The sequence below is a fragment of the Phalacrocorax carbo genome, chromosome 2 (genome assembly GCF_963921805.1).
Source record: "Phalacrocorax carbo chromosome 2, bPhaCar2.1, whole genome shotgun sequence".
NCBI classification, from domain to species: Eukaryota; Metazoa; Chordata; class Aves; order Suliformes; family Phalacrocoracidae; genus Phalacrocorax; species Phalacrocorax carbo.
In genome coordinates this window covers 63,052,361-63,071,247 of record NC_087514.1, presented here as the reverse complement: position 1 = coordinate 63,071,247, position 18,887 = coordinate 63,052,361, and positions in this window count along the sequence as shown.

The following is an 18,887-nucleotide window of genomic DNA, read 5'->3' as shown; positions in this document are numbered from 1 at the left end:
CACTTGCTAAGCAACAGGAAAATATCATTGACTTTGATTGTAATGTCTTCTAAAAAAATACTTACATTAAAGTAACTTAAACCCCTGACTATCCGAAAGGTGTGTTTCTACCAATGTAAGATCGATACTGGAGTAACATGATGAGTCTAGACAACTTGTGAACAATACTTAAAGGTCAGACCCTGTTTTCTCAAAGTTCAGTAGTAAAAAATGCTTATGTAGCAATGTGATATATTCTAGGTACAGTGGGTAGTTCTCTGTAAAGCTCAAAGCCTTACAAAGTTCAAGGATCTCAACAGTCTTAAGCCTGAGTTACCTGGCAGAGCACATGCTTTGGGCACAGTAACCATACCTCAGGCAGTATGGATCTTCTTACAACAAGGATAAGATCCATACTGTGTGAGGTAGGGCTTTCTTGGGGCCTCATCTGAAACCATGGAACTGTTACTCCTAGACAGCAAGCCCACCACAAAACATAAAGTACAAGGTGCTGTCCTTTGGCCTGTCTTCTCCACAGTAAACACAGAGCAGTGTGAACACTTTGCTTGTTCTCTCACCCCCTTCCTCCTCACTCTCTTTTGAATATCAGAAAAATTAATAAATAAATGACATCTGGTATGAAAGCACAGAAGAATAAGAATGTATGTATGGAGAAGCCTTGAGTATTTTAGCCTTCCAAAAATCCTTAAAACCTAAGAATACTAGTGGGGTGTGTGTAAGGAGGGAAGATACATGCACAAGCTCTAAAATGTGCCTCTTTCAAACATGATTTTTTATGAGCTCATTAGTGTCTGCAGCTTGGGTAATATATGCTATTGATACCTCTGAGCATCAGTGACAGATTTAGATATCTAAATACAGAATAAGTTCAGGCTCCCACCTTAAGTGTTGGATCAGGTATCATATTAAAATTTATGAGAATTTCTGGGCTACAGAAAAAGAAAGGTTAATGAAGAATCAGTAATATTTAACTATAGATTCTCCAAGAAATGAATTTTTCTTACTGTTGTTAAACTCAGGATCATAAACCTTTTCTTAATGGTTAGAGACCCATAGATAGCTCCAGCAGAAATAAAGCTGATAGCAGTGTGCAAGTGCCACACATAGCTCTTTGTAGAGTGAAAACACAAAATATCCAGTGGATCTGCTAAAAAGACAGAGTGTAAGACACGTTCACGATATGAACATAACATCTAATGCTTATTTACTTGCACTATAATGAGAAAGTTCCTAATGCTGGTGTGACCAAGCTTCAGGAACCATCTCTGACTTAGCTGGAAATTGATGGAGCTTTTGCTAACTGGAAATAGAAAAAATAAACAAACAGAAATAAAACAACCCTCCAAATTTAGTAGAACAGAACACATCCCTCAGTTCTCTCTTGCATGCCACAGGAAAATACAGAGCACTTCAAATAAACATAGCATTACTTCAATTTTTAAATAGAACAGTCATAAAAAGAGTATATTGATTATTGCAGAGAAAGTGTGTGCTGGTTTTGGCTGAGAAGCCGTTAATTCTCCTCACCGTGGGGGGTCGGCTACCTTTCCAGCTTCCCGCGCTCTGCCAGGTGGCGGGGGGTGGGGGGTGGGGCTGGGAGGGGCGGGGCCATGGCGGGGGCAGCTGACCCCGACTGGCCAATGGCAGGTTCATTCAATACCATGTGACACCATGACCAGTATATTGAGGGGGGGCAGTGGCAGCGCGGGAGCGGCGCGGCGTTGGGTGGTGAGTGGCTGCGGCGTGTGAGGTTTGTTTTGGCGGTTCATTCCCCTTCCCCCCCCGCCGGGGCTTTGCGCCACTCGTTGTTCTCCTTTACATTGCATTTCTGTTGTTGTTTCTTTTAATTTTAATTATTAAAATGTTCTTACTCCAACCCACGAGTGTTACCCTTCTGATCCTCTCCCCCACCTACCGGTGGGGGAGTGAGCGAGCGACTGTGTGGGGCTGAGCTGCCGCTAAACCATGACAAAGTGAAAAAATATCTTTCTTCACATATATACATGTACTATAGTTCCCCTTTCTATATTATCCATACTGTTTTCTAACCATGTGGGAAGTGGCAGCTACATTAAAACCAGACTTGGAGGACAATCAGAATTTCATGTGACTTTTTTTTAGAACTTGTTTGCTATGGATTGTTTCGGTTTTACTTTCATTAAGAAGCAAAATGAAAATATGCAGATATTGTACTTTAGCTGCTCTGGCACTCAATTTAAGCGTAATCTTTTTGTGTTTTCAGGTTCTGTTTCAGGCTCAGATAGAGTTAATTTTCTTCATAATAGCTGATGTGGAGCTATTTTTTGGACCTGTAGTGCAAACACACGGCGTTGATAATACAGGGGTATTTTCATTAGTGCTGAGCAGTACTTAAACAGAGTCAAAGCCTTTTCTGCCTCCCACCCCACCAGCGAGTGGGCTGGGGGTGCACAAGAAGCTGGGAGGGGACACAGCTGGGACAGCTGACCCCAACTGACCAAAGGGACATCCCATACCATGTGATGTCATGCTCAGCATATACAGCTGGGGGAAGAAGGGGATGTTCAGTGATGGTGTTTGTCTTCCCAAGTAGCCACTACACATGATGGAGCCCTGCTTTCCTGGAAATGGCTGAACACCTGCCTGCCCATGGGAAGCAGTGAATTAATTCCTTGTTTTTCTTTGCTTGTGTGCACGGCTTTTACTTTACCTGTTAAACTGTCTTTACCTCTTTACTCTCACTTTTACTCTTCTGATTTTCTCCCCCATCCCACAGCGGGGAGTGAGCGAGCAGCCATGTGGTGCTTAGTTGCCAGCCAGGGTTAAAGTATGACACTTCACAGCTCACATATTTAATATAACAGTCCACTTGTTGCCTTCTCCATTGCTACATTTAAAAATATATACAGAGACATCTACTACTGCTTCTGAGTCCCTATATTTTAAAGTATTTAAAAGCTGCTCTAAATCACATTTTACAATGGATTAATTCCCATTGGCAGTTGTAAGCAAAAATAACTATCCTATACAAGTGTACATCTTTAAATTGTCCTGAGACTGTTCCTTCCTAAGCCATTTAGAGACATGATGTGGTGCTGACATATAAGTCTCATTTAACCTCTGTCACAGCTATAAAGCTCTCACACTGGTGTGACGGCACATCATTTAGACTAACTGGAAATAAAACCTTATTGTTTTGTTGCTGATGAAAACATAGGTGATGTCTCTGATATGACTGATCAACCACACACGCATACTCGTTTATCTGATTGTAGCTATGCTGTCTAGAGCTTAAGTGCAAGAAGTGACTTTGTCCTGAGGGGCTTACAGAGTGATCTGAGAAAGGCAGACTGCTCTTCTAATAAGCCTTATCACTGATTCCTGACAAAAACGCCACTAAGGCTTGTTTTGTTTAGTTAGTGTTCAAAAGGGAGTACAGCTAGTCCCTGGAGTCCGGGTAACCTGTGGCAACTTAGCCCAAAGACTTTTCTGCTTGTTAATAACAGTTAGCTTCTCTAAAGAGTAAACTGAGTTACAGAAAGCCTCTTAGAAAAATCTGAAAGAGAACAGACAAGATGTTGAAACGCATGGAGAAAGGAAATCTATAGCAAGGATAAATGTAGCACAAGTTGGAAGACAGTTTAGGAAGAGAAGAGGGCCCAATGAGTCCCAGATTTTATGTAGGACAGAGGTAGATGTGGGATGATAGAAATGGCAAAGCAAAGGCAGAGTTATTTGCCTTCAGAGAAAAAAAATAACCACAATGTGACTCTCTTATTTTCTTCTTTTTTCTTTTGCTTTCTTGTACAAATACTCTGTCCAGTAGAATGACCTATTCTGTGGCAGTAAAAGGATGGCAGGTGATTACTGTCATATCCTAGTCTTTCATCGCCAAAGAAAGCACATTTTAATATCCGTGGTTCGGTACTGTCTGTTGCATGGCTTACATACACAGGCATTGTGGTGTTACCATTGAATAAACTTATTCAGCAGGAGCAGAATTATGCCCTGACTTTATGAAATGATTCCTATTGCTTTTCATACAGAAGGTTTTGTGTGAAACCAAAGTTGACTCTACAGGTTTTTTCTTTTCCTTTTTCTTTTTCTTTTTCCTTTTCCTTCTTCTCCTTTTCATTTTTCTTCTTTTCTTTTTCCTCTTCCCTTTATATTTTCCTGGTTCTTTTTCCTTTTTGTTTTCTTTTTTGTTTTCATTATTCAGGAGCCTTCTAATCTAGAAAAGGATTAATAGCACAGTCAAGACTCATGCATTACACATGCAAGAGCTGTACAGGTTACAGCTCTGGAAAGTATCTCAGTCTTGGTGTTCAGTGTCCGTATTGTCCCTGGTTCAGGGAAGGATTTCTACCTGTATCACATTGAGTATCTCACTTTTAAGGAAAAAAAAAAAAAAAAAGGCAGCAACAAAGACGACAGAATTATTTCAAATTCAGTGCAAGTTTAAATGTTCTGAACTGATGGTCCTGGAGGCTGAGATCTTTTGCCTGTAGAACATTAGCATAATTATCTCAGTTGTCTAAGCTTCATATGTCGCTGTATGCGTAAGTGTACAATGCAATAAAAATATTGCACAAATGGGGAATAACATTTCAGTGAAAGAGCTTCTGCAACACCGACAAATTTGCACTTCTCTGTGAGACAGACAAAACACCCATATATACACACAAACACACACATCTCCCAGAGTTAACAGCAGTTTTTAGTTTACATCTGGGGAGAGGATGTGATCTAACCTCCAAAGCTTTCCCTCTTTTGACTTCATTGTTGCCAACTTTTCCCTCAGGAGCTAAAGAGTCTCTCTCAAAAGAAGGAAAAGATATGAAACTCTGTACCTTCTGAAATATCAATGCCTCAATTCCTTTTTGTTCAAATATAGATTTAAAGAAAAAATAATCTCAGCACCAAGAGAATTTAAAAAAAATGCAATTATCTTAGTAGGAGAGAGTCAGAATTCTCTAGTGGTATTCTGTGTGTCCTCATCTTCTTACTGTGGTTTCAAATCCTTTGTAAAAATTAATCTGAATATGCATTTAGTGACTCCTGTTATCATAAGGTGTCAGCACATGTACATTTGGTAGTTTTTTTTCTGGTGGGTGTTTTTTTAATTCAGACATTGTGTTTTGGAAGTCAAGACTATAATAAGTAGTGGGGTCTTGCATGGAGAGTTCATGTCTGCTACTCTGTGACTCTGCCTCTAGATTGCAGTAGACCACTTTTATCTCTTAAGGACCAATATTTTATTGCCTGCATGTTATCATGTTATTTTCACAGAAATCTTTTTATTTCTGCACTGATAAGGTGACTACCAAGAAAATGGCAATTGCAAATATATGCAATATAGGATATGCAATAGGTATCTAGAACATACCCTTCTGAATTTATCTATAAGAATGGTCAGACAATTACATATCATGTCTAAACATTTTCAGACTCATATGTCAGAAGTTAAGCACATGTTTTGTCTCCTTATTGAAAGATCTTAGACTCTGTGATGGATTGATTTTGGCTGGAACCTAGGTGGCCACCAGGCTGCTCTATCACACACAATCCCCATTACAAGATAGTGGAGTCAAAATAAAATGTCTTCTTCATTTGAACAATATAAAGGCTTGTTCGCTGAGATAAGAACAGGGAGAGATCACTCACCAATTATTGTCATGGGCAAAACAGGTTTGACTTGGGGAAATTAATTTAATTTATTGCCAATCAAAAGTCAGAGTAGAGTAATGACAAATAAAAAAAAAAAACTTAAACACCTTCCCCCACCCCTCCCTTCTTCCTGGGCTCAACCTCACTCCTGATTTTTCTCTACCTTCTCCACCCATGTGGCTGTTGTGGTTTAGCCCCAGTCAGCAACCAAGATCCATGCAGCCGCTCTCTTACTCACCCCCAGTGAGATGGGTGGAGAATCAGAAGAATAAAAGTGAGAAAACTCATGTGTTGAGATAAAGACAGTATAATAGGTAAAGCAAAAGCCATGCACACAAGTAAAGCAAAACAAGGAATTCATTCACTACTTCCCACGTGCAGGCAGGTGTTCAGCCACCTCCAGAAAAGCAGGGCTCCATCAATAGTAATGGTTACTTGAGAAGACAAACACCATCACTCCAAACATCCCTTCCTTCCTTCTTCTTTCTCTAGTTTTATATGCTGAGCATGACTCCATATTGTATGGGATATCCCTTTGGTCATTTGGAGTCAGCTATCCCAGCTGTGGCCCCTCCCAGCTTCTTGTGCACCTGGCAGAGCACAGGGAGCTGAAAAAGTCCTTAACTAGTTCAAGCACTACTTAGCAACACTGTTTTCAGCACATATCGAAAACATAGCCCCATACTATCTACTACAAAGAAAACTAACTCTATCCCAGCTGAAACCAGGACAGTGACACAAGGGGATAAGGAACGGGGGTTGCAGTCAATCTTATGTTGTCTCTGCCAACCCTTCCTCCTCACACTCTTCCTCTGCTCCTGCATGGGGTCCCACCCATAAGAGACAGTCCTTCATGAACTTTTCCACAGTGGCTTCTTCTCATGGGAGACAGTCCTCCATGAGCTAATCCAATATGAGTCCTTCCCATGGGCTGCAATTCTTCACAAACTGCTCCAGCGTGGGTCCTTTCCACAGGGCACAGTCCTTCAGGAACTGACTGCTCCAGCATGGGTCCCCTGCAGGGCCACAAGTCCTGCCAGAAGAATTCCTCCAGCATGTGCTCCTCTCCACGGGGTCACATCCTTCAGGCATCCACCTGCTCCAGCATGGGGTCCTCCAAAGGCTGCAGGGTGGATATCTGCTCTACTGTTAACATCCACGGCCTGCAGGGGGACAGCCTGCCTCACCATAGTCTTCACCATAGTCTTCCGGGGAATCTCTGCTTAGCACCTGGAGCATCTCCTTCCCCACCTTCTTCACCGACTTTGGTGTCTGCAGAGTTGTTTCACAGAGTTGTTTCACTCTTCTCCTCTAGCTGCTCTTGCGCAGCAGTTTTTTCCCCTTCTTAAATATGTTATCACAGAGACACTACCACTGTTGCCACTGGCCTTGGTCTTGGCCAGCGATGGGTCTGTTTTGGAACCAGCTGGCACTGGCTCTATCAGACATGGGAGAAGCTTCTGGCATCTTACAGAAGCTACCTCTGTAGCTCCCCCAGCTACTGAAACCTTGCCACTCAAAAGCAAAGTTCTTGTAGTATCATTTGAGATGGTTTTTCAATGCCTCTGAATGGGTACTATTAAAAAAATATTGTAATATGCCGATTCTTACTCTCTTGTAGAAATACAAAAGTCAGGTTAAACTGTTATTTTATACTTTAACATACTTCTTGTTCCTGTAAGATTAATCGTGCACAGTCACAAATTAAGTAGAAAATTGCCTCAGTTTGTCATAATTTTATTTTACACAGAAGTAGACTCTTGGAGATGATATGCAGCTCAATCACAAGTACAGTGTAAGGACTTGTAATAGTATAGTCTTGGTTTTTCTTCTTTGATATCATTAACTTAAAGAGATCTTCATTCTCCTACCTCACTTCCCTCATTTCTATTTTCTTCAATTTTGTTTATTGTTTTGTTTGATTTTGGATTGGGGTTCCACATTAAAATGTTACCAGTTGGGTAATTTACAATGTGATGGCCACAGGTTTTTGTGCTAGTGATATTCCTATTTAATTCATTTTGAGTAGGTAAGCAACAGAAGAGCTGAAGGAAGCACCCTGCTTTGTAGGTTAATAGCAATACCATATTATTATTTGGGTAAACCATACTGTTAAGCAGTAAATAAGCCACTAGCCCTCTTTTGCTGCAGCATGATGACTTTTACTCCTGTTAGCACTGATTATATAGGAAACAAGATTGAACTCACTTCTTGTTTTACACACAAATATGCTTTATTTACTGAGAAATGGCATGGAATATTTTGCAACATCTGACAATTTAGTGGGTATGTAGTTGAAGGTCTCAATTTATTTAGAGCTCATATTGTCATCTCTAACAAGTTGATCCCTTCAGCTTGTAAACAGTCATGTCCTGTCTTCCATTCAAGAACAAAAAAAAAAAGAAAGAAAAAGAAACCAACCCTTGTATCTAGTCAGTTTCAGTAACAAGTCTACAAAAATATTAATGATAATGTCTTAGACCTCTTTACTACTCTTTAAATTAGAATCAAAACCATAGACTTTGACGAGCAAAGCCATAAGGCCTGCCAATGAAGATTATTAAAATAAATTTGTTCCAACAAAATCTGTCTTCAGCAAAAATACTCTCAAACAAAAATCTAAGTTAGTTTCATATATCACAGCTTATAATGAGCCAGTGATTTTTCTCTCCTTTCTTTGGTACAAATGTCACTAATAGTAGTTATTAAAGCCAGCCTTAGAAATTCAGAACCTTGAAATTAATTTTGGCTCCCCAAAGGCTGTTATTCTGTATCTGGCTAATTCTCAGAGCTATGGAAAATTTGCAGCCCCAAGCCAATTTAGAACAGTAATATTAGAACAACATAAAAAAAGCAGTCTTTCAATACCATTGTTAGAAAAATAGTTATTTGCTTACATTCAGCAATTCAGCTGAATAGCTGTAATTATTACTGTTTCATAATACTATGACATCTAGAACACAGGCTTTAAAAAACCCCACCCATTTCACAAAGCAGTGAGGTGTAACACCTTATTTTCAGAATTCTATTACTTAAAGAGGAATAAGAATAATATAATGTATTGCAGATGTGCCTTTATTTTAAATAGATCAGGTTTTCAGAGGGACACAATCAAATTACATAAATTAAAAATATGTCCAGTTGAGTTCTCTCTCTCACCCCCTCTCCATCCCCCACCCCCCCACTTAAAAAGACGGCATGTCTTTTTTCCACTGCAAATTTTGATATTCTCCAGGCAGTTTCTGGAAGGATGGCCAGTATTATATTTAGGTTCATATTTTGGATTAATTAATTCAGCTTAAAATAAAAAAATAAAAAAAAGAAATAGGAAAGATGCCATAGAAATTTTATTTGTCTGAAGTAGCCAATTGACCTCTCCATCTGAAAAATATATAAAGTCATAAAAACCTGGTTAAAATATTCTCAACAGAGCATTATATTGAAAGTCTTCCTTCATAGTTCCCCTTATTAAAGGACTGTTTAACACTATTAGTTAGCTAGTTGTTGAAAATAAGCATGTGAAATTATGATTTGGAGAACAAGTTCCAGAGGAATTGAACAGACACTATACATAATTTTCAACAGCAATGTTTTCCTGGAGAGAAAAAAAAATCTGCTTGAGATAGGCAGTGTCATTTATCCAGGCTCTCCATCTGAATGGTTTTGAGCAGCTAGCTATGCGGAAGACAAAAGTATTGCCCTTGATTTTTTCCAAAGTCAAAACTTCACTAACAGAAAATCTCAGTAGAACAAAGCCCATATATCTCTGTGCACTTCTCTTCCTTGCTTATCTTTTATGATCTGAGCAAAACGGATCATTCATAAGTAAAAATCCTGCCTTTTCTTTTATGAAGATGAAACTCAAACTTCAGCCAGGTTCTACTAGAACACACTACTTTCAGAGATCTGAAAGGAAAAGGCCATTACTTCTCCAAGGCCATAAAGGCCATCGCGGTCTGATAATCTGATTTATCAGATCTCAGGCTACAAAGCCTATTAATGCTTTGTTTTCAGTGTCGATAGAGTGAGTGGTGAAAATAATATTCTGAGATTTGAAGGAAATTCTGTCAAAGTCAATAGCACTTTAGTGTACCTGAGTCACAACAAAGTTGTAAGAGCCCAACGCTAATCTTATAAATCAACACATACAGGCAGATCTTTGCTTTGCTCCCTGGAACTGTGTCTCTTTTAGTAAACCTGAACAAGCTTATAGTGAGATCACATAAATTCTACATTGTCTCAGATTTCACCAAGAACCATTTGGACACTGCTAATAACTAATACTATTTTAATTAATGTAATATGTACTTGAACAGATCTTGCTCAGAGTAGAGAACTGCCTAAGAACACCAGGCTGGTCCTTTATTTAGGAAGTATTACTCCTTGAAAATAAGGAACCATTTATGTAAGACTGGAATTTTGCTCATAAAGCTCTTACCTCTACAAATTTGTGTAGCTTTGTTTTGTGAACGAAAAAACACTACATTTTTTGTTTAAATGAGAAGTTAAAAATGTGTTGACCTTTCATGCCAAGTTTGAGGTGGATGCACGTGTATCTTGTGGGGGTTTGAACTACTGAAAAGAAGAATTTTTAAAGGTGAAAGCCACCAATTTAACCTTTAAATTGGCAGCTTCAGTGTTGATTTCAGGCTGAGAAAAATGAAAATAAGAATGTTTATTTTTTCCAGGGTGGAATACCTTGCCATTGCCACCCATAATACACATGTTAATTTATTACCCCGGTGTAATCCATCTGTTCATTGTATCTGTGTTCTTTATATCCAACTCCTTTTGTTACTGGTAAAATAAATGACAGAAATAGCTGTGATCTTTATAACTTCTATTCATGCTATGTCAACAGATCAAAACTCCTGTTGGGCTTTTAATGAGGGGAGAGCTTAGAACAGACAGGGAGATCTTAAAGCTTATTTTCTGTTTATGAATTAATGTTTCTCATGTGTTAAAAGAAATTAGACAGTCAGAGTGTTTTACTGTCATGCTTCTCAGTTGAAAAGTATCCCACATAGTATTGCTCAAGCCTTTTGTCTAAGGAGCTTAGATCTCCTTGTTTGTCCTCTCATTATCCCCCTGTGATTTAATATTTTCCCATCCTTTTACTATCTTGAGACAGCATTATTAGAGCATATAAACTCATAATATTATTATTCTGCTCATTAGCTCTTTCTGAAGACATTGGTGTGTATTGTCTTCTGCTTTACACATCAGATTTAAAACGGAGCTATGTGCCTGAAAGCAAAGATAGTCCTCCAACATGTTGTTCAGATGGGCAGCTAAGCAGGCTAGACACCTAAAATCTGCTGACCTAATTTATGTCAGCTCCTTAGGATGCTTCAGAAATTATTTTAACTTTATCTAATAAAATAGTAATTATTAGCTTTTAAGATACCCAGTGACTACCTGGGACAGTTGATAGAAAACAGTTGTATGATTGATACATGTATGATATTGTGTATCAATACATATGTGTATGGATAAGAATATAGATTTTTTTTTGGACAAAATCAAAAGCGGTTTAGGTTAATCAAAATGTTGTTATTCAAAGCAAAATAAAATAACGTGCTTCAGATTTCATGGTTTAGAGCCATTTTGATATGAGAGGTCTAAAGACTTCAATTTTTTTACATTTGAAATTAATATTTAAAGAAATACCTAAACAAAATTTTCTTCTGAAAAATTACCATAAAGCCTGAAAATTGCATTTAGGTTGGTTTTGTGCAGGTGTGGGACAAGAACGTTTTACTGAATTCAACTCAAAGTAGGGATTGTAGCATCCTTACCCTTCATTAAAAAAAAAAATCATCAAAGGAAATGTTACCCAGCTGTAGTACTCACATGGACAAAAATACTTTTACAGATATGGCTCATGTCACACACATTTCAAAAGATTCATGATACAGGAATATTTTCAGAAGCACTATATCTTTAGGACAGAAAAGACTTTGAATGTTGAATTGTAGCATTCTACAGATATTGGTGCACACAAGTGATAAAAAAACTTATGCAATTTATTTTTTAATGAAAATTAAGTCTTGACAGATCATTTAACTGTACAGTCAATTCAGTCAAATGTTTACATCACTTTCAGTAATGTCGCTGGATGGCTGCAGAAGCAGCCTAGCTACTTAGCTCTCAAGAAGGTCCCAGTACTGATCTCCTCAGTTAGACCTTGAAAATTAAGTATGGCAGTATAAAATGGAGGATTTTTTTAAAAAAAAATTCTCTCTGTACTGTTCTATCTTTTTGTCTGGACTTCTTCACATTCATTGACCTTTCTACACCTACACAGATGTCTATGGTAGTCAACTGCAGCATTTAACCCCCTAAGAAGTAATTCACTGGTCAGTTGAAAATATGAATAAAAATAAAAAAGGGGAAGAATGTCATTTTTTTCTTCTTCTGCCTAACATGACTGAAATATTGTTCTAAAAAAGAGTAATCCCAACACTGGGAATTTTAACTTTGCTTATCTTATGACTGTAATTCTCTAACATCAGTTGTTCAATTTCAGTACACTTGCATTCATTCTTCATCAAGGAAAATATAGTCTGCACTAAAAAATGAAAGTACACATGCAATTTATGTATAGCTCTCTCACTGTCTTCAAGTTCCACTAAGTTATACACAAGAAATTTCCCTGCAAACAATTGTCAAATACTATGTATTTTTTATCTAAAGGACAGTCACATATTCATATGTTTTTTTCTGGTTTCTGCCTAGATATAGGCATATGTAAGTATATAGGACTTTCAATGGATTCTCTAGTCTAAGATCTGAAAAGGATATACAGGTATCAGGAACTGGAAGTTTAAAAGGAAAAAGTCCAGAAGCTAGTTAAATTGCTCCTTAGTATCCACCTTTGCCAAAAAAAAGAAAAATAAGTGGAAACAAAAGAGCAACCAGAGGATCACTGCAAGGGAGACACAGTAGAAGGACTTTCCTGTGTGTTTTAAGGTAGATGGAGAAAGTCAGCCAAGGCATTGTTAAACGCATTGTGCAGCTTTACAAAGTCACTTCCAAACTGACTGAACGAGTACGAGTACTGCCAGCGGATTCATAAAGGCTCCCGGTACAACTCCTAAGCTGTCATTTCTGAGTGTGTACACTACATTGAGCCAAAGCTGGAAGTCTGTTGATATGAAGTAATAAACAGACTTTATGGAAAGTCCTATGGACCAGTGAACCCACCCTGCTGAGTCCACCCTGGAGAATGTCTAAATCACCATAAGATTTGAGGTTTCCAGAATTTAATCCACTATCATTTTTATTTTTATTTTTTATATATATTATGGTTTAGCTATCTGCATTATTCATCTTAAAATGTTAATGTGAAGTATGCTTTATAATTAAATTTTTGATCTAGTATATAATGAAGCTTCACTAATTCTTTAATTTTGATCATTAATAAATCAATAACACAAATCCTCCTTCCTTGTCCCCAAAACTTTCTCATACTCAACACTGTTCAGGAAACAAGATTGTGAAGTGACAAAGGATGTAACAAGGGAAAAAATATCTTCCAAGTTAAAAAGAGTCACTGTGAATCACGTGTTTTATGTTTCCCTTACATTCTGTTGGGCAGGCTTACAGGTTCCCCAAGGATGACAGCTGATGACTTTTGAATAGTTACCTAGAAGGATCAAATTAAACAGCAGTTGTTTCTCTCAGGTTGTAGCTTCACCACCTTGGTGTGTCTGCACTCCATTAACAAAATTAAGGGTGTTTAAATTGCCCATAGCCTCTATGACCTTTCCAGCTGCCATATTTCTAACTTCTCTGTTGCTTAATACAACTTCATTCTTACTTTCTGTGTGACTTATGCTGCTCTTATATAATTTTTTTTTTCTTTTTTCTTCTTCCTTCTTCTTTCTCCTGCTTCTCTATTTCAGTTGTGTTAATAAAGTACATTGTCTTTTGTCTCTTCTTTAATTTCTCATATATTTTTTGTATGGTTTCAGAAATATGGTCTGATCAGTAAGGAAATGTGATGTACTTGAGAGAGGGGAAAGAAAGACTTCTTTCAGCACAAAACAGGAAAATAAAGAAAGATTAGGGAAGCCGTTTTGTTCTGGGAAGACATCAGTTTTCTTCTGTGGGTAGAGGTGAATAAAGTTAGAATGAAAACCTCAGAAAAGAGAAAAATAAAATAAAATAAAATAAAATAAAATAAAATAAAATAAAATAAAATAAAATTAAATTAAATTAAATTAAATTAAATTAAATTAAATTTAGAAAAATAGTCAAATGCCATTGAGTGAAAAAAACGCATGCAAACATATGCCTTTTCACAATATGCAGAACCCTTGTTCATTCTGTAGTATAAGAAGTATTGCAACCAATGATGGTTTTGAGAAGAAGAAAAGAAAAAACACAGAAATATGTTTCATGTTAAGATACATTTGAACATAAATTCTTGAACTGGGATTGCATTTAATGTAATGATGGTAAATCTTAATATTATCCATTTTTCGATGACTGGATATACTGTTAAGACTAACAACTTTACTCCTGTTCCTATTTTCAGTGGAAGCAGATGGCAAGGTCATTGTGTTCTTTGGAAGTAAAGGAAAGTCAGCAAAACCAAGGCACTATGACTCAGATTGCACAGATTGCATTGTCTGTTTAACCATCAATCTTATCTGAGAGGAAGGCAATATCAAATATGTGTGTTCTAAAAAACCCACCTACCACTAAGGAGCTAGACCTATCAAGAAACTATTAAATTTGACAAGGACAAGTAAAAACAAAAAACAAACCAAAGAAAAAAAGAAAAACCCCAAACAAAACAGTTTCCTAGGCACTCTCTACCTTTCTGTTTCTGGAGGCGAAGATATAATAGTGTTTATTTGTAAGCAACGTTTTTTTTAGGAAACCTGACTTACACAGAATTTCTGAGATTTCATGATAGTAGGGCAAGGGAAACAAAGACGTTAAAGACTTAAAGGAAATTGTTGTACAAATATTACTCACTATGTTTAATAATGCAGAAGTTGTGGAAGCTAACACAAAGCTTATCTATAATACACAAGGGAAGGTGACTATTTTTTCAGTAGTTTTACAGTATACTGGCTGCAAAAGAAAGCATTAATGATGAAAAACAATTCTGGTTTTATTTTGTATTATATCTTATTTTTAAGACTAACATTAGTAAAAGTTTTGGTTTGGTTATTAATTAATATTTTTTAAATGCATACGGCAGAACTACGTATCTACTAAAAGTGTTGATACATTCAATTTGTCTCTGTTTCTTTACTTGTTAGTTTCTAGTGTAAAACTGTGGTCAACATGATTTGATGAAAAAAGGGCCACATTTTGCATCTCAGTTTGCCAGACACAAGCCACAAAATATGTACTGCGGATTCTGGAGTAGTAATAATGAAAGCTTCTAGAAAAGATAGCCCCCTTTAAAGTGTGATTTGAGTTGAAAATGAAGTGACTAATTTGTGTGGTTGCCTGTTTTGAGGGTGAGGAAGAGAGTCATGTAGAGCACAATAATTTTTATTAAAAATCTTTTAGTGGTCACTCTCTCATCTTTTGTCTGGGAAAAACTCATGTTGCACTGCTCAGCAATATTTGGGATATGTGGATGCCATTTAGCTTTTATTAGCCCCTACAAAGTTGATTTCACATCCTTCCATGGCAGCTTGTTCCATTACTTAAGTGTCCTAACAGTCATAAAAGCTTCCTCTCCTGATATTTAACCTTAATATAACTTGAGTCTATAACTGCTTTTTAAGGCTTCATAGACTTATAAGGTGACTTTGGCCTTTTTCAGTTTAGAACAACCTCTTCTATTCAAATAAAACAACTACTTTTCCTCAGTATAGTCCATTCTCTTATTCTTATTTCACACCTTTTACCATCAAATTTCTTTGATTTCTTCATGTTCACATAGAAATCTGGGCCATACCATTATGGTACAAGTTATACTGCTGATCTTATATAGTTTTGCTCATAATTCCATATATATATACATGTATGTATATATAAAAATAGATAAAATAATTTATTACATATCTACACTATTTGATTCTGATTTTATGTTTGTGAAAGTTATTTATATTACCTTTCAGTATAACACTGTTTTTGGGCATGGGGTGGGATATTCACTTCTAAATATAATACATCTACAGATTTCATAACTTCACTAGTTTTCATAGAATCAGAGAATCATAGAATCACAGAATGGTTTGGGTTGGAAGAGACATTCAAAGACCATCTAGTCCAACCTCCCTGCTGTAGGCAGTGACATCTTTCACTAGATCAGGTTGCCCAAAGCCCTGTCCAACCTGACCTTAAATACTGCCGGGGGGGGGGAATCCACACTTCTCTGGGCAACCTGTTCTAGTGTCTCACCACCCTCATCGTAAAGAATTTCTTCTTTATAGCTAATCTAAATATACCCCTTCTTAGTTTAAAAACATTACCCCTTGTCCTGTCACTAGAGGCCCTTGTAAAAAGTCTCTCTCTTTCTTTCTTCTAAGTACCCTTTAAGTATTGAAAGGTCACAATCAGGTTTCCCTGAACACCTTCTCTTCTCCAGACTGAAGAACCCCAACTCTTTCAGCCTTTCTTCATAGAAGAGATGTTCCATCCCTCTGGTCATTTTTGAACCCAGAACTGGATGCGGCACTTACAGAGTTAAGGCCAGAATTATAATTAGAAGAATCAGTCACACGCTCTGTTGATTCAGTGCATATCTCAGCTATTAAACTTCACCTGGCTATCCCTTTCTTTAAAGCAGTTATCCCCAAGACTTTGCATTAGACACACAAGCACATTTGCATGTCCCTCACATGGGATGGTTTTGTTAGTATTTTCATCTCACCAACCATTTCTTCTGAGTAATGTGATGACTTTAAAACTTCCCAGACATGTGGAAATTAGGTTTAATAACATATGTGATACAGATTATCTTGAAGATTAGAGGAGTAGAACTTAAAATGAAATAACACAAAGTAAGTCTTGGACAGGAACTAATGCGAAAACCAAGAACTTTGTGCCACCTGGGCACTGAGTTGTGACTGTTCCAGGGAATGCTAACTGATGGCAAGGTAACTGTGATCTGTGAATATGATGCAACCTAAATGATGACAGAATTCTAATACGTGCTGAATAAGTATTTCACGAGAAAAAGGCTTAATTAATCTGATTATAAAAGCTAAAATGAACTTTTGTGAAGTATTATGTTGAGCAATGTTCATATAAAGTAGATTCAGAACAGAGAGACTGGAGCAATGGTGGGGTAGGATAAACAGAATTTAACACCTGAAGATAGATAGGTAACTAAGATAATCTGAATTTGGTGCTTGAACCATGCTGGCTTTCAGGCTTCCTGGGATTTTACTTCAACAGACACACACCCCCCTTTAAGATTAGCTTTATATTTCCAAAGAAACAAAAATATTTCATTTGATATTTTCATTTTTCTCCTGAATTTTCTCTGAATGTCAGAAAGCAGCCTTTTGGTGAAAATAACCTACATTCATTTTAACAAAACCGCGTCAAGGTCATGAAAACTAAGTTGAAAACTGAGCGAAATACAGACAAGGCATGTGTAATTGTAGGTTATATTTATTATAAAATTCCTCCAAGCTCTGGGGGTAAAAAACTAAGCATAATGAATTTTGTGTTGGATTTCTGTCTTCACACAGGTGGTCTTATTTGTAATTTGGTTTATGTTGCCATTCAGGAAGTGGGATCTTTTCTCCTTCCTTGGACTTGTTTGCATTTATACATACTGTTATTTTCATTATTTATTAAATCATTCCTTTTGGGTTGAATGGTGTTCTTCACCACAGTACTTTGATAAATGTTGCAAACCACCTGATAAAGTGCCCAGCAAGAAAGCAGCTTTAGAGAAAAGGACCTGGGCATCATGGTGGACACCAAGTTGAACATAAGCCAGAAATGTGCCTTGGTGGCAAAGAAGGTAAATAGTATCCTGAGCTGCATTGGAAGTGGTGCTAGGAGACTGAGGGAGATGATTCTTCCCCTCTACCCAGCGCTGGGGAGCCTGCACTGGAAGTGCTGCATCCAGCAAAGGGCCATAAGGATGGTTAAAAGCCTAGAGCACCACGCATTTGAGGAAAGGTTGAGAGCTGGGACTGTTCAGCCTGCAGAAGAGAAGGCACAGGGGGATCTTACCAATGTGCACAAATACCTGAAGGGAGGTTGCAAAGAGGATGGAGCCAGATTCTTTTTGGTGGCGTCCAGAGACAGGACAAGAAGCAATGTGCACACACTGAAACACAGGGGGCTCCATCTATCAGGAAATATTTTTTTTACTGTGAGGGTGACCAAGCACTGGAACAGGTTGCCCTGGGAGGTTGTGAAGTCTCCCACCTTGGAGATATTCAAAAACTATCTAGAAATGGATTTGCGCAGCTGCGTGTAGGTGGCCCTGCGTGAGCAGAGGTGTCGGGCCAGATGACCTCCAGAGGTCCTTTCCAACCTCAACAATTGTGTTTTTCTGTGATAAACCACCTATATATTTATTTAGGAGTAACAGCTCTGCTAGATTTAGAATCTATTTACAGACACTACTTCAGCCTTTTTGTAACTACACGTGGCACATTAGTAATACCGATGACAGACTTGGTATTTCAAGTACTATGTCCAAACCGCTTTGTCTTTTTTGTCATTTTAAGGGACTTGGCTTGTCAAAGATTATCACTTTGGTTTGCTTCATTGCTTTGTTCCTCTCCCCCAAATGACTATTAACAGCCTGTACAACAGTTTTAACTCACTGCTTGTTAAGTTTATGTCTAACTGAATAAATTACTCGTGAATGAGAATTAAACTATCCTTTGGGTACCTGAATAACCATGCATGTAAAAATATGCTCAGTGTTTGTAATGGGTGGCTTGATTTAAGGCTCATTTGTGTATTTTTATTTTATAAATGAAGTCTATTTTTGATTGCAGTCTTGAGCAAAGGTATACAAAATACTGAACAACAGCAACACCTATTATGAATTGCTTGAAATTATATCCCACCTATTAAAACAATAGCCTCAAATTTTTTGTGCAGTACTTTGCATATGTATCTTTAAATATCTTCTAATACAGATTTAAAATAAAATAAAATAAAATAATTAAAATTGTTAGAGTGCTGACAATCAAGAACTTGAAAGTCATGGAAAATTTAGCATATCTATCTGATTGCATATATTTTTACAAGAGTGGTACATTTTTAATGATCCAATTCCAGAGTATATTTCA